Below are 14,157 nucleotides of genomic sequence, written 5' to 3'. Positions count from 1 at the left end.
CTTTAACTATTTTTTCTGAAATTTCATTTAAAAATTCAGTTGGCATTGGTCCAGTACCAACACGTGTTGAATAAGCTTTAAAAACACCTAAAGATTCTAAATTATTTAATTTCATTTCTGCACCTAAACCTGTTCCTCAATAAGTTGTTGGTGTAGATGTAACAAATGGATAAAAACCAAATTGTGGATCTAAAAGTGTTCCTTGTGCACCTTCAAATAAAATATTTTTATCTTTTTTATCTTTTAAAAATTTATATACATTAATAACTCTATCTTTAATGTTTTCAAATAAATTTAATCATTCTTCAATAATTTCTTTTGCATTAACTTGAAATTTATTTCCATATAATTTTGAAAAAATTAAATTCTTTTTTGTAATAATTTTTGTAATTCTTCTTTTAAAATGTTCTTTATCAAACATTTCACCAATTTGAATTCCAATACGTGCTGTTCTATCTTTTGAACAAGGACCAATTCCTCTTTGAGTTGTTCCTATTTTTTCATTTTTTAATTTAAAACTTTCTTCAGCTTTATCTTCTACAATATGATATGGAAAAATTAAATGTGCTTTTTCAGAAATTCATAAATTAATATTTGTATTAAATTTAAAAACATGTTCTAATTCTTTATGTAATGTTTTTAAGTTTACTAAACAACCAGAACCTATAATTGAAACTTTATCAGGTTGTGTAATAGAAACAGGTAATAATGAAAATTTATGTTTTTGTTTACCAATAATTATTGTATGTCCAGCATTATCTCCGCCTGAAAAACGACATACAATATCAAATTCATTCTTAGCAAGATAATCAACTATCTTACCTTTTCCTTCATCTCCTCATTGTGCACCAATTACAACTAGTGATTTATTTTTTTTAATATTATTCATAATCAACAATATTAATTATATATTTAAATATTTTTATAATTTTAATTTAGAATATATTTTTTAAAAATTTAAATAAATTTACAATAAACATTATATTATTTATTGAAAACTTCATGGAAATGTTAATCCAATATCTTCATATTTAAATTCAAAATAATCTGAAAGTGTATTTTTTGGTTTTAAACGAATTAATATTTTATCTTCTGGTAAATATACTTTTATACTTAAATTAGATGTATAATTTTCAAAATGAAAATATTCAAAATAATCATTATCTGATTTATATATGTCTTCTGGCAACAATCTTTTATGATCCAAGAATCCATCATTTCATTTTTGTTGTAACCATCCATTTACAACTTCTATTGTTTCTGGTACATTATTGTAAACTTCAAAATAATTCATATTAATATCTTCATATTTAAAAAAGTATTTATTTCAAAAAATAGTTCCTTCAGTTTCTCACCCAGAAATTTCTATTCTATTGAAATAAGAATAAATAGTTAATTGTAAATTTCCATACTCATATGTTTTTGTGTAGAAATATTCATGGTCATTATCTGGAAATCTTTGTTTTTTAGTTAAAATTTCATTTGAAAAAATTGCTTCTCTTTTGCTTGAATCTTTTAATCATGTAAATGCATCATTTGGTGTAAATGTTTTTGTGTTTTTTAACATTTGATCTATCTCATCAATGGGTTTTGAACTCAATTCCAATGGTCCTTCATTTGATGGTATTGTTTGTTCAGTGCTTGTACCTGATGAATCATCATTTGGTATAGTTAATGTGGGTGTGGGTGTTGGTGACTCAGGTTGTGTGATTTCAAAAGAAGTATGAGAATTAGAATTTATTGTTGATGTAGTTTGTATTGGAAATGTTAAATCAATATCTTGATATTTAAATTCATAATAATTTACATCTTCATTTTGTGGTTTTAAAAGAATTTCTATTTTATCTTCTTGTAAATACAATTTTATACTTAAATTAGATGTATAATTGTGAAAATGATAATATTTAGTTCTTCCATCTTGATAGTATTCTACATCATGTCCTATCAATCTAGTATAATCAAGGAATCCTTCATTTTGTTTTTGTTTTAATCATTCTTTTACAATTTCTATTGTTTGTGGTACATTATTGTAAACTTCAAAATAATTCATATTAATATCTTCATATGTAAAAACATGATTGTCTAATGGAGTAATGATATCAGTTTCTCAACCAGAAATTTCTATTCTATTTAAATAAGAATAAATAGTTAATTTTAAATTTCCATATTGATATGTTTTTTTTAAAAAATATGCATGATTATCATATAGATATGTTTTTTTTATTACTTCTGTTTCATTTGAAAAAATTAATTTTCTTTTGTTTGAATCTTTTAATCATGTAAATACTTCATTTGGTGTAAATTTTTTTGTATTTTTTAATATTTGGTCTATCTCTTCAATTGATTTTGAACTCAATTCCAATGGTCCTTCATTTGATTTTGTTGTTTGTTCTGTGTTTGTACCTGATGAACCATCAGTTGGTGTAGTTAATGTTGGTGTTGGTGTTGGTAAATTAGGTTGTGTTATTCCAGAAGAAGGATTAGAATTAGAATTTATTGTTTGTTTAATTTTAATTGATGAACCTTCTGTTGTTTTTTTATTTTTACTGTTTGTATATTGTTTTTGTGTTTGCTTAGTTACTAAATCTTTATTTTTTACATCTTCTTTAATTTTTAAAAAATAAACACTTAAAAATATACCTAAGCCTAATAAAATAAAACCAAAAATTAATATAAAATAAAAAATTATTTTATTTTTTTTATTTAATTTTTTTATTTTATTTATATAAATATTAAAATTCATAATAACAAAAATATTTTATCATCCAATAAAATTAATTAATTTTATTATCTGATTTATATTGACCTCATTTTAAATTTAATTCTTTTGATCATTTAATTTGTTTTTTACTTATTATTGAAGGTAAATTTTTATTTAAAAATTTTTGTAAATTTTTAAATTTATATTTTAAAATTTCTAATTCATCTTCTTTAATTGTAGAAAGAACTCATTTTTCTATTGGTTTCTTTTTACCAACACCAATTTGTAAATTGGTAAAATTAAAATTTGAAAAAAATTGATCAATATTTTTTAAACCATTATGACCACTTTTGGGTAAATGATCATAAAATTTTATTTTAGAAAATGGTAAATCTATATTATCACTGCATATTAATGTTAATCAAAAATCTTCATTTAAATCCTTTAAAACTTTTTTATAATTTATACCAGTTAAATTAATATAATCTTTAATTTTAATAAAAATAACTTCCATTCCATTAAATTCTTTATGAGAATAAAAATAAAATTGTCTTTCATTTCATTCAATTTCTAAATCTTTCATTCATGTTTCAATAAATTGAACACCAACATTATGTCTGTTATTTTTAAAAATACTTCCATAATTACCTAAGCCTAAAAAAATAATTTTATTATTCATATTTATATATTTTAAATTTTTTCATTAAAATTATTAAAAAATATATTTTTGGTATTACTTTATAAATACTATTGATATTAATATTAATTATTGATATACCATTAATTATAAAAAATAATAAAAATAAAATAAGTAAAAATAATGTTATTAATATAATTAAAAGTAAACTTATATCTTTATTTATTACTTTAAAAAATAAAACTATACAAAAAGAATTCAAAAAAACTAATTTTGATTGAGATAAAAACAATATATTTCAAAATATAAGTAAATATACAATAAATAATAATTGTGAAAATAAAGAAAATCAAATAAAAACACTTAATTTTATAAGTGTTTTTTTATTACAAAAAAAATAAATTATTTTAATAAAAAATAAATTATTAAATCCATCATATAAAACAGAAATTATTGATGGAATTAAAATTTATATTACATTTTATAATTATTTAAAATTGAATAAAAATGATACAATAATTAATTTTTATAATCAAAATACTTAAATATATTAAAAAATAATAACATAAAACATTATGATATAAAAAAATCTAATAAAAATATTAAGTTTTTTATATAAATATTTAATTTAATTAATATATCAAAAATAAATATAAACAAAAAAGTCATTTATATAATAAAAATAAAAAAATTATTTTTTTAATAAATAATTAACTATACAATCTACAATTGAAACAACTTCTAAAAATGAAGTTTCTTTGTGTAAAAGTGTATTACTAATTAATATACTTTTAATTTTTCCATCTTTATATTTTTTTTCAAAATGTTTGATTGCATTATTACTAAAAATACCATGTGTAGATAAAATGTAAATATCATTTGCACCTAATTTTTTTAAAAAATCAATTGAATTTAATAATGTATTTCCAGTATCAATCATATCATCAATTAAAATTAAATTTCTATCTTTAATATTACCTATAACTTTTTTAATAATTGTTTTATTATGTTCTGGTCTTTCTTTTAAAATTTGAATAAGTGGAATATTTAATTTTTTAGATATTTTTTCTATTTGTTTTTGTCTTCCTAAATCAGGTACAACTAAAGATAAATGTAAAATATTTTTATTCAATAATTTTTCTAATAATATATTTGTAAAACTTAAATGAATTAATTTATCTTTTAAAAAATAACTTTTTACTTTATCTGAATGTAAATCAAAAGTAATAATTTTATTTAAATTAAATGATTCAATCATTTTTATAATCATTTGTGATGTAATTGGTTCGCCAAATTTTGAAATTCTATCTTGTCTTGTATAAGCTAAAAATGGAATAATTAAATTTATACTTTTAGGATTTTGTTTTTTTATACTATCAAGTGAAATAAATAATTCCATTATACTTTCATTAACATTTAAATCTGTTGAATGAAACAAAAATACATCTTTATTTTCTAAAGATGTATTACAAGTAATAAGTATTTCTGAATTTGCAAATATTTTTTTATTTAAAACAAAATAATTACTATTTAATTTTTTTGAAATATTACTAGTAATTTTTTCAAATCTTTTAAGACTTAAAAAAATTGAATTTTTTTGATTAAAATTAAACATAATAATTTATGTTTTTGTTATTCTATATTTTCTTTTTTAAAATCAGAATTTTCTTTTTTAAATTTATTAAAAAATGGTCTAGTTCTTTTATGAATTTTAAATGTTTTTTCTTCATTTAAATTAATAACTAAATATCTTAAAATTTCTTTTATAAATTTTGTTTTTAAATTAAATTCAACAATATTTCTACCTTCTGTTTCTACATGTAAAATCATATAATGACCTTTTGTTTGTTTTTTAATTGGATATGCAAGTTCTCTTGTTTCTCAAAGTTCATGTTTTTTAACTTTACAACCAACTAATTCTTCAACTTTTTTTTGAATAGAATTTAAATCTTTTACATCTTCTCTTACAATGTAAACAATTTCATAATTATTAATCATAATATTTTTATATATTTTATACTATTATTTTTATATATTTTTTAAAATTTGTATATTTTATTATGTTTATATTCATTAATAGTTATAAAATAATAATATAAATATCAAATACGCCAGTAGTTCAATTGAATAGAATATCTGACTACGGATCAGAAGGTTGTGGGTTTGAGTCCTGCCTGGCGTACCATTTATTTTTTTTATAAATAAGTTATAATCTTAATAAATACTGTGGGGTAGAGCAGTGGTTAGCTCGTCAGGCTCATAACCTGAAGGTCGTCTGGTTCGATTCCAGCCTCCACAACCATAAATTTAAAATAAAAGCAACAATTATTTGTTGTTTTTTTTTTTTTTTTTACAAATTTAATGATATTTTTATTATCTAAAAATATATTTTTAAAAAAATATTATCTTTAAAAAATTAAATTTAATAATTTTTTTATTAATTAAATTACAAATTTTAATAATTAAATTTTAATTTTTTTATATAACATGTAATTAATTAGTATATATATGTTTTATATTTAATAACCATATTTTTCTGGTTCTAATACTACATTATTAGTTCAATCACCATACATAATTTCTATATTTTCTGAATCATATCAATATATTTTAATTTTTCTATATATGTACCTATTTGCAACATTTTTATTGTTTCTTATTGGTGTTTCCTCATTTCAATCAAAATATTCTTTAGATCACATAAATTCTCTATTTTTTTCATTATTTTCATGATTATAAAGTCAATTTTTTACTATTCTTTCTATTTCATCTGGTGATTTATCATCAAAAGTATTGTCACTAAATCAACTAGGAATTATAATTTCTGTACCATCATCAAATGTATATTTTGGTGATAAATCATATGGTTCTGTTAATGCAGGATAACCATATTTTTCTGGGTTTGGTGCATTTGTTTCAAATTTTCATTTAGTATTTACATGATTAGACCAATCCCCATATCAAATATTGTTTATACCACCATCTCTTTTTGGACGTCATTCTATTCATATTTTTTTGTAAATATAATGATAATATATAACCACATTTGCATTTGTCTTTAAATTTGTACCAGGACGGGTTCTTTGAAATTCTTTAGATCACATAAATTCTCTATTTTTTTCATAATAACCATCATCTTCATCAGTATTAAGATCACCATAAAGTCAATTTAGTACAATTTCTTTTTTTTCATTATTTAATAAACCGCTTGTATGAAAAAGACTTTCTGCAAAACTATCATCACTAAATCAACTAGGTATTGTTATAATTGTTCCATCTGATGTTGTAAATGTTTCTGGTGTTTGTTCTTGTCTATGACTTGAACTATCATCTTGATTTATAGTTGTGGTTGTTGAACTTGAACTATCAGAAGATTGTGTGTTATCAACTGGTTCTGCAGTTGTTTCTTCATTTTGTTCTTCAGTTAGTTCTTCAACTAGTTCTACATCATGTTCTTCAGTTGGTTCCACAGTTGTTGTAGTTGATGAACTTGAACTATCATCTTTATTTGTAGTTGTGGTTGTTGAACTTGAAGTATCAGAAGATTTTGTGTTATCAACTGGTTCTTCAGTTGGTTCTTCATGTGGTTCTTCAACTGGTTCTAAATCACTTACTTCATTTGGTTCTTCTAATGTTGTTGTAGTTGCTGAACTTGAAATATCATCTTGATTTGTATTTGTATTTGTTGAAATATCAGTTTGAGTTGTATCTTTTGGACTTGAGTTATCAGGTTGTTTTGCTTTTTTGTTTGAAATATTAGAATTTTTATTTTCTTTGTTATCAATATTTTCTTTTTTTATTTTTATAGTTTTTTTGTTTTTGTTACTATTAATTAATGGTGGTAAATATACAATCATCAAAACTATAACTATAGAAATTATTGGCACAATTATAAAAAACAAACTAATTATAGTTTTTTTATTTCTTTTTAAATCAAAAAAATTTTTAATTTTCATACTCCATTATATTAATATGTTTTTTTTTTTTTTTTTTCAAGTCTTTTTTAAAATTTTTATTAAAAATATATGAAAAAAATGTTATTCTTTTAATTTAGTAATAAATTCATATCATTTTATGATACAAATTTATAAATAATCTTAAAAAATTAAATAATATTACTATATTCTTATAATTCTTTTTAAAAATCAAAATTATAATAATATACTTTAGCTCATAATTTTACTTTAATGAATAACAAATTAATATTTTGTTAATTTCATTAATATATTTAAAAAATATTTTAATGTTGTTTAAATTTAATTTATAATTTAATATTTAAATAATATAATCTTAATATTTTTAATAATTTTAAAAGAGTTTTTAATTTAATTATTTTTATATTATATACAAATGTATTTTTAAACCAAAATTATCTTTAAACATTAAATTTAAAAAATTATTATGAAAAACCAAGTTTTTGTTTAAGTTGACTATTTTCTGATTCAAAAGTAACATCATATTTGCCATTATTATTTAATGTAATTTTACCAGTACCTATTTCTTCATCTGTTGATCATCAATAAGCATTATCTTTAAAAATAACAAAACTTAATTCATCTTTACTGTATTTTTGATCTAAATCGATTTTAAAATAAACATCATAATTATCAATTTGAAATCCTGTTTGAATTTCATCACCTGAAACACTCATTGTATTAATTCCTTTAGTTTCAAAAAATTCTTTAATTTTATTTAAATCAATTTTATATTTAACACTTGAATCATATGAATTAACGTTTTTTACTCATTCTAAAATAGTTTTTAATTGAATTATGTTTTTATTTTGTACAAATGTATCTAAAAAACTACCATCATGATTAAAAGAATTAAATGTAATACTATTTTCTTCATTAAAATGCATATTTGATTTTTGTTCTTCTTCAATTGCAAAATTTTTTCATCTTTTAATAATTGACTTTATTTCATCTGTATAAATAGTATTAATTTTATTTTTTATAATATCTTTTAATCAAGTTTCTATACTATTTAATTGTGTTTTTGTTTTGTGATTTTTTAATTTATCTTTTTTAAATATACCATTATCATTAATATCTTCTCTTTTTAAAAATGTTGTTTCTGTAAAACCATTTCCATCTAAAACTTCTTTAATTAATTCATTTAAAACATCTTCTTCTGATTGATCAATCAAAATTTCTATCAAAATAGCTTTTTCTATTTCTTCTTCCATGTCATCATCAATAATATCTATTCATGATTTAATCTTATTCAATTTTGAAACATCAAGAATTTTTTCAATATTTTCTTCATTTAATTCTTTTTCACTATAATTAAAAAAACCATCAAATTCATTCAAATTTTCATTTAAATCTGTATCTATACTATATATTGTAGGACTTAATTTCAATGCATTAAATTTATCTTTAGGATCTATTATCTTATTTGCTTTAGATCAAATATTTTTCTTATTTTCATCTAAATTTAATTTAATTTGAGTTTTTAAAATTTTTATTTTTATTTTATTTGTCTTTAATAAATCTATTCATATATTAATTTGATCTAATTTTTCTTTATCAAAACTATTTAAAGATGTAACTTTAAATAAACCTGTTATTAAATCAAAATCATCAACAGTTCATTTGTGTGTACAACCTTCTAAAAAACGACATTCAGTAATTTCTAAAAATGTTTGTTTTTGTTCATTTGTTACTAATTGACCATTACCATTAAAATTTTTTAAAACTATTAAAATATCTGATTTCAAATTAAATTCAGTATCTGATAATTTAGGATTTATTGCACTTCTTAAATTTTTTAATTTAATTCTTGTTACTTCTGAATTATTTTCTAAAGATTCTACTCATTCTTTAATCTTATTTAATTGTAAAATTGTTTTTGAATTTAAAATGTTTTCTTTAAATGAAAAATCAGATTCAAAATCTTCTTCTTTAAGTGAGGTTGCAATTGGTATTTGATATGAAGTAATACTATTTTTTAATAATTTATAATTTTCTTTTAATTCTGTTGTATATTCTTCAATTATTTGTTTAATTAAAACTGCTTTATTTATTTTATTTTCATATGTTTTTAAATTAGGTATTCATTCATCAATTATTTTTTCTAATTTTTCAGTATCATTAAATTCAGAATTAAAAAATGAATTAAACGTACCATCAATATTTGAAAAATATTCTTTCTTTAATCCATAATCATAATAATTGTTGTTATTATTTGAAATAAAACCCAAAAGTTCTTTCATCTTTACATCAAAATAAAAATTATCTAAAACTTTTTTAACCAACTCTTTATTTTTTGTTTCTTTTTCAAATTCTTTTTCTATTTTAATTTTTAACATATTATTATAAAAATTATCAAACGATTCTATTCATGTTTTCAAACTTTCTAAATCATAAAAACTTAATTTATCCATAAAAAAATCTATACCTATTTTAAAATCTCCAGTGGTTGCATCAAAATCATTGGTTGAAACAAAATTTATATTTTCAAAACTAAAATAATTTGATATTTCTTTTATTCTTAAATTATTTAAACCAAATTTCATAATTTTTTTACTTGAATCATTTCAAAGATTTTTAATTTCTTGTTTCTTGATTTTTAAAACATCCAAACCTATACTTTTAACTCATCTTAATATTTCATTTAAATAATTTAAATTTTTTATTTCTCTTAACTTAACAATCTCTCCACTTAATAATGAAAAACTTTCTGCTTTTAATGGATTTTTATTTTTAATTATTTCTAATTCTAATAATTTTTCATCTTCAGTTTTTGTAGGATTTGTTAATACTTTAATAACATCATTTTTTCTTTTTTCATTTAAATTGTATTCTTCATTAATTTTTTCATAAAGTAATTCTCTTTCAATATCTATTTCTACTGTTTCTAATTTTAAAATTCAATGTTCAATTTGTTTTTCTAATTCATCATTTAAAAATTTAGAATCTTGTATTTCATTTCAATTTATTTCTCCATTTATTTTATTAAAATAAACATTTATTTTACCTTCAAAAATAAATACATCTTTTAAATGTAATATTTCTTTAATTCTTGTCAAATCTTTAATTAAAAATGCCTTAAAAATGATTTTAGATAATTCTTTACTATCAAAAATATATTTTAACTTTAATAATTTATTAGATAAATTTTCTACAAATTCTTCATCATTAACTTTTAAATTTTTTTTAATATTTGAAAATATATTAATTTTTGGTTTTAAATATACACCTCAAAATATAGAAATTATTAAAATAATAGATGTAAATATACTACCAATAAAAATAAAAAACTTGTTATTGAAAATAATATTATAAATTTTTGATCAAATTTTCATAATTTTTAATATTTATATAACAATTTTAAATTTTTTGTTATTTATTTTTCTTAAATTTAAGAATTAAAAAGTTTAAAAAAACAAACAACAAAGTTCAACCAGACATTAAAATTTGTATTTGTCATTTAAAGTTAATTTTTGAAAATTCAATTCAATTTAATAAATTATTTTTCATATCACAAATTTTTGTTTTTAAAACATCAACATTATAATATGACATTTCATACATTTCAGATTTATCAGTTGTTTCTCTAATAACTTGATTTAAATCTTTAAAAATTCCTCCATCAAATCATCCTATTTGAATCAATTTAATAGATGAATAATGTGGAAAAAATATTGAAAATCAATGAATTGTTTTATTTGAAATCAACATATCAGGTGTTATATAACATCCTAACAAAAAAGCATTTATTAACATAAAAGATAAACCAATTGTTTGTGCAGTTGTTTGACTTGAAGATAAATATCCTATAAATAAACCTATTAAAGTTGATATAAATATTGTAAAAATAACCCCAATAATTATATTTAAAATATTTTTTGAATTACTTATATGTTTAAATTGTTCAATATTTTTTTCATTTAAAATCATAGAAAAAAATATTGTCATTCAAAATGATAAAAATGAAATAATTACATAAAACAAAAATAAAGCTAAAGGTAAATAAAATTTTGGAACAGAAGAAGCTTTTATTTTTTTAAATATAACTGATTTTTTTCAACCTGCAACAATAGAACTAAATGAAATAAGTCCAACAGAAAAAATACCAGAAGATGCTAATCCAGGTAATAATTTAGGAATATAAAATAAATCATTTTTACCTTTTTCAAAAACAGATCAAAAAATCAACATAACTACTAAAGGTAAAATAAAATTTGTAAAAATTAACATATAATTTTTAAAATAATTTCTTGCAACTAAATAAAATAATGCTAAAAAAGTTTGTTTTCTTATAAATGACAACATATTGTTTGTATACCTTTAATTAATTTTTAATATTTAATATTTTTTTGTGTTCTTCTTTTATTTTTTTTTCAATTTCATTTTTTAAGTTCATTTTATTATTAATTCTTTTATCTAAAACAATTCCGCTTCTAGTTAATAAAACAACTCTATTACAAATGGATTTAATCTCTTCAAAATTATGTGTAATATAAATTAATGTTAACTTATTTTTTTTAATATATGTTTTTAAAATATCTAAAACAACAATCCTCATCCATACATCAACACCAGATGTAATTTCATCTAAAATTATATATTTAACACCTGAAAATAATGCAATATACAATTCAAAACGTTTTCTTTGTCCAAAAGACAAACTATTCATTGATTTTTTTTCAAGTTCTTTAATTTTTAATTTTTTATAAAGATATTCATCTTTTAAAACACCATAAACATTTGAAAAAAGTAATATAATATCAAAAACCCTTATTCCATAAGGATAACCACCTTCTTGAAAACAAACATTTAAGTTTGATAAAAATTTTGTTTTTGAACCAATATATTGAATGTTTCCAGAATCATATTTTTTAATTCCACTAATAATTTCTATTAAAGTTGTTTTTCCAGCACCATTTGAACCAACTAATGCTAGAATGTCATTTTCATAAAGTTTAAAATTTAAATCATTAAAAACAACATTATTTTTATAACTTTTATTTAAACCTTTTATTTCTAAAATTGTTTTTTCCATAAAATGGCGGACCTGACGAGGATCGAACTCGCTATCTTCTCCTGGACAGGGAGACATGTTACCAGTACACCACAGGTCCAACAAAACAAATAAATTCATTTTATTATTATTAATTATAAATAAAATTTTAAAAAATATTATAATATTTTAAATAAACATGACTCAGTAGCTCAGCCTGGTAGAGCACTTGACTGAAGCTCAAGGTGTCAACAGTTCAAATCTGTTCTGAGTCACCATGTTTACTTTAAACCAAATAAATTTAAAGCATTTTTAGTTGTGTTTTCAACAACACTTTCAAAAGAAATATCTTTTATTTCTGCAATTTTTTCTATTGTAAATTTTATATATTCACAATAATTTATCTTACCCCTAAATGGTACTGGTGTTAAATATGGTGCATCTGTTTCTACAACGATTTTTTCCAAAGAAATATTTTTTACAACTTCTCTTAAATTTTTAGCATTAGAAAATGTAACAACACCTGAAATAGAAATCAAAAAACCTAAATCAATAAATTTTTTAGCTTGTTTTAATGTACCAGAAAAACAATGAACAATACCTTTTTTTATATTTAATTTTTCAATAATACTAATTGCATCTTGATATGATTCTCTTAAATGGAGTAAAACAGGTAAATTATATTTTTTTGATAATTTTAATTGATCTATAAAACATTTTTCTTGTTGTTTTTTGGTTGAAAAATTTCTATAATAATCTAATCCTATTTCACCAATAGCTTTTATTTTATTTGTTTTTAACATCATCTCTAATTCAAGATATTGTTTTTTGTTTCATTGATAAGAATAATTTGGATGACATCCAATTGCTCCAATAACATTTTTATATTTTTGTATTTGTTTTAAAACAATTTTACTATCTTTTAATGTTGTAGAAACATTACAAATTCATCCAACATTATTTTTAAATGCTTTATCTATTAATTCTTTTTCTGAAAATTTTTGTTCATTTTTATATCTTTCATCAAAAAGATGAAAATGTGTATCAAAAAAACCAAATTTATTTTTCATTTTTATTTTTGTGATTGTTTTTTGTGATTGTTTTTATTTGTAAAATTATTTTTTTTATTTAAAAATTTAATATTTATTTTAATTTTTGTTAAAAAAACTTTTGAACAAACTAATGAAAAGTACTTTTCAATTGAAGTTTTATTTTGACCAAATTTACCAAACAATAAATTGTTATTATTTGTATCTAAAGTAACAGTTATTTCTTGTAAATGTTTAATTTTTATATCTTTAAATTTTATTATTAACTCAAATTCATTTGAAATTAAATCAATAATTTTTTTATTTAAAAAATCAATAATATCTTGATTATTAAAAAATACAACCTCATACTTAATTTTAAAAAAAAATATTGATATAACTTTTTTAATAAAATAATAACTTGGTTGTTTTAAAGTTTGATTATATTTATTTATTTTACTTTTTTTATAAAAAACAATTGTCTTCATATACTTGTTTTAATGCCTTTTTTTCTTAAAACTTCGACTTTTTTTCTTTTATCTAACAAAAATTCAAAGAATATTTTTTCTAATATTTCAAAAAATAAATTAAATGTAAAGTAGATTGAAACTCCAATAGGGAATGTAAAGAAAAAAACAATAAGCATAACTTGAAATACTATTTGAATTATTTTTCCCTTACTAAAACCAGCAATTGTGTTTTGTGGAACTTTTGTTACAACTTTTTTTATAACTGTTCTTTGCTTAGATTTAAAATGTCATGTTAAAAAATGTTTTGTTCCTAAAATAATAAAGTAAACAATACCAATTATATACATACGTCAA

At 19.5% G+C, this 14,157-nt stretch overlaps 2 non-coding genes across 2 annotated transcripts; both read left to right on the top strand.

The window, feature by feature from the left end:
* The first annotated feature begins 5,563 nt into the window (after window positions 1-5,563).
* Window positions 5,564-5,637, top strand: Trnam-cau (transfer RNA methionine (anticodon CAU)). The gene has a single exon. It is a non-coding gene; the product is annotated as a tRNA-Met (tRNA).
* A 6,869-nt stretch (window positions 5,638-12,506) lies between these two features.
* On the top strand, window positions 12,507-12,580 carry Trnaf-gaa (transfer RNA phenylalanine (anticodon GAA)). The gene has a single exon. It is a non-coding gene; the product is annotated as a tRNA-Phe (tRNA).
* The last annotated feature ends 1,577 nt before the right edge of the window (window positions 12,581-14,157 follow it).

The sequence above is a fragment of the Lingula anatina genome, unplaced genomic scaffold, assembly GCF_051362555.1.
Source record: "Lingula anatina isolate TDL-2025a unplaced genomic scaffold, LinAna3.0 unanchor82, whole genome shotgun sequence".
Taxonomy (NCBI): Eukaryota; Metazoa; Brachiopoda; class Lingulata; order Lingulida; family Lingulidae; genus Lingula; species Lingula anatina.
The sequence above is the reverse complement of the archived record's forward strand: the minus strand, read 5'-3'. Positions and strand labels throughout refer to the sequence as shown.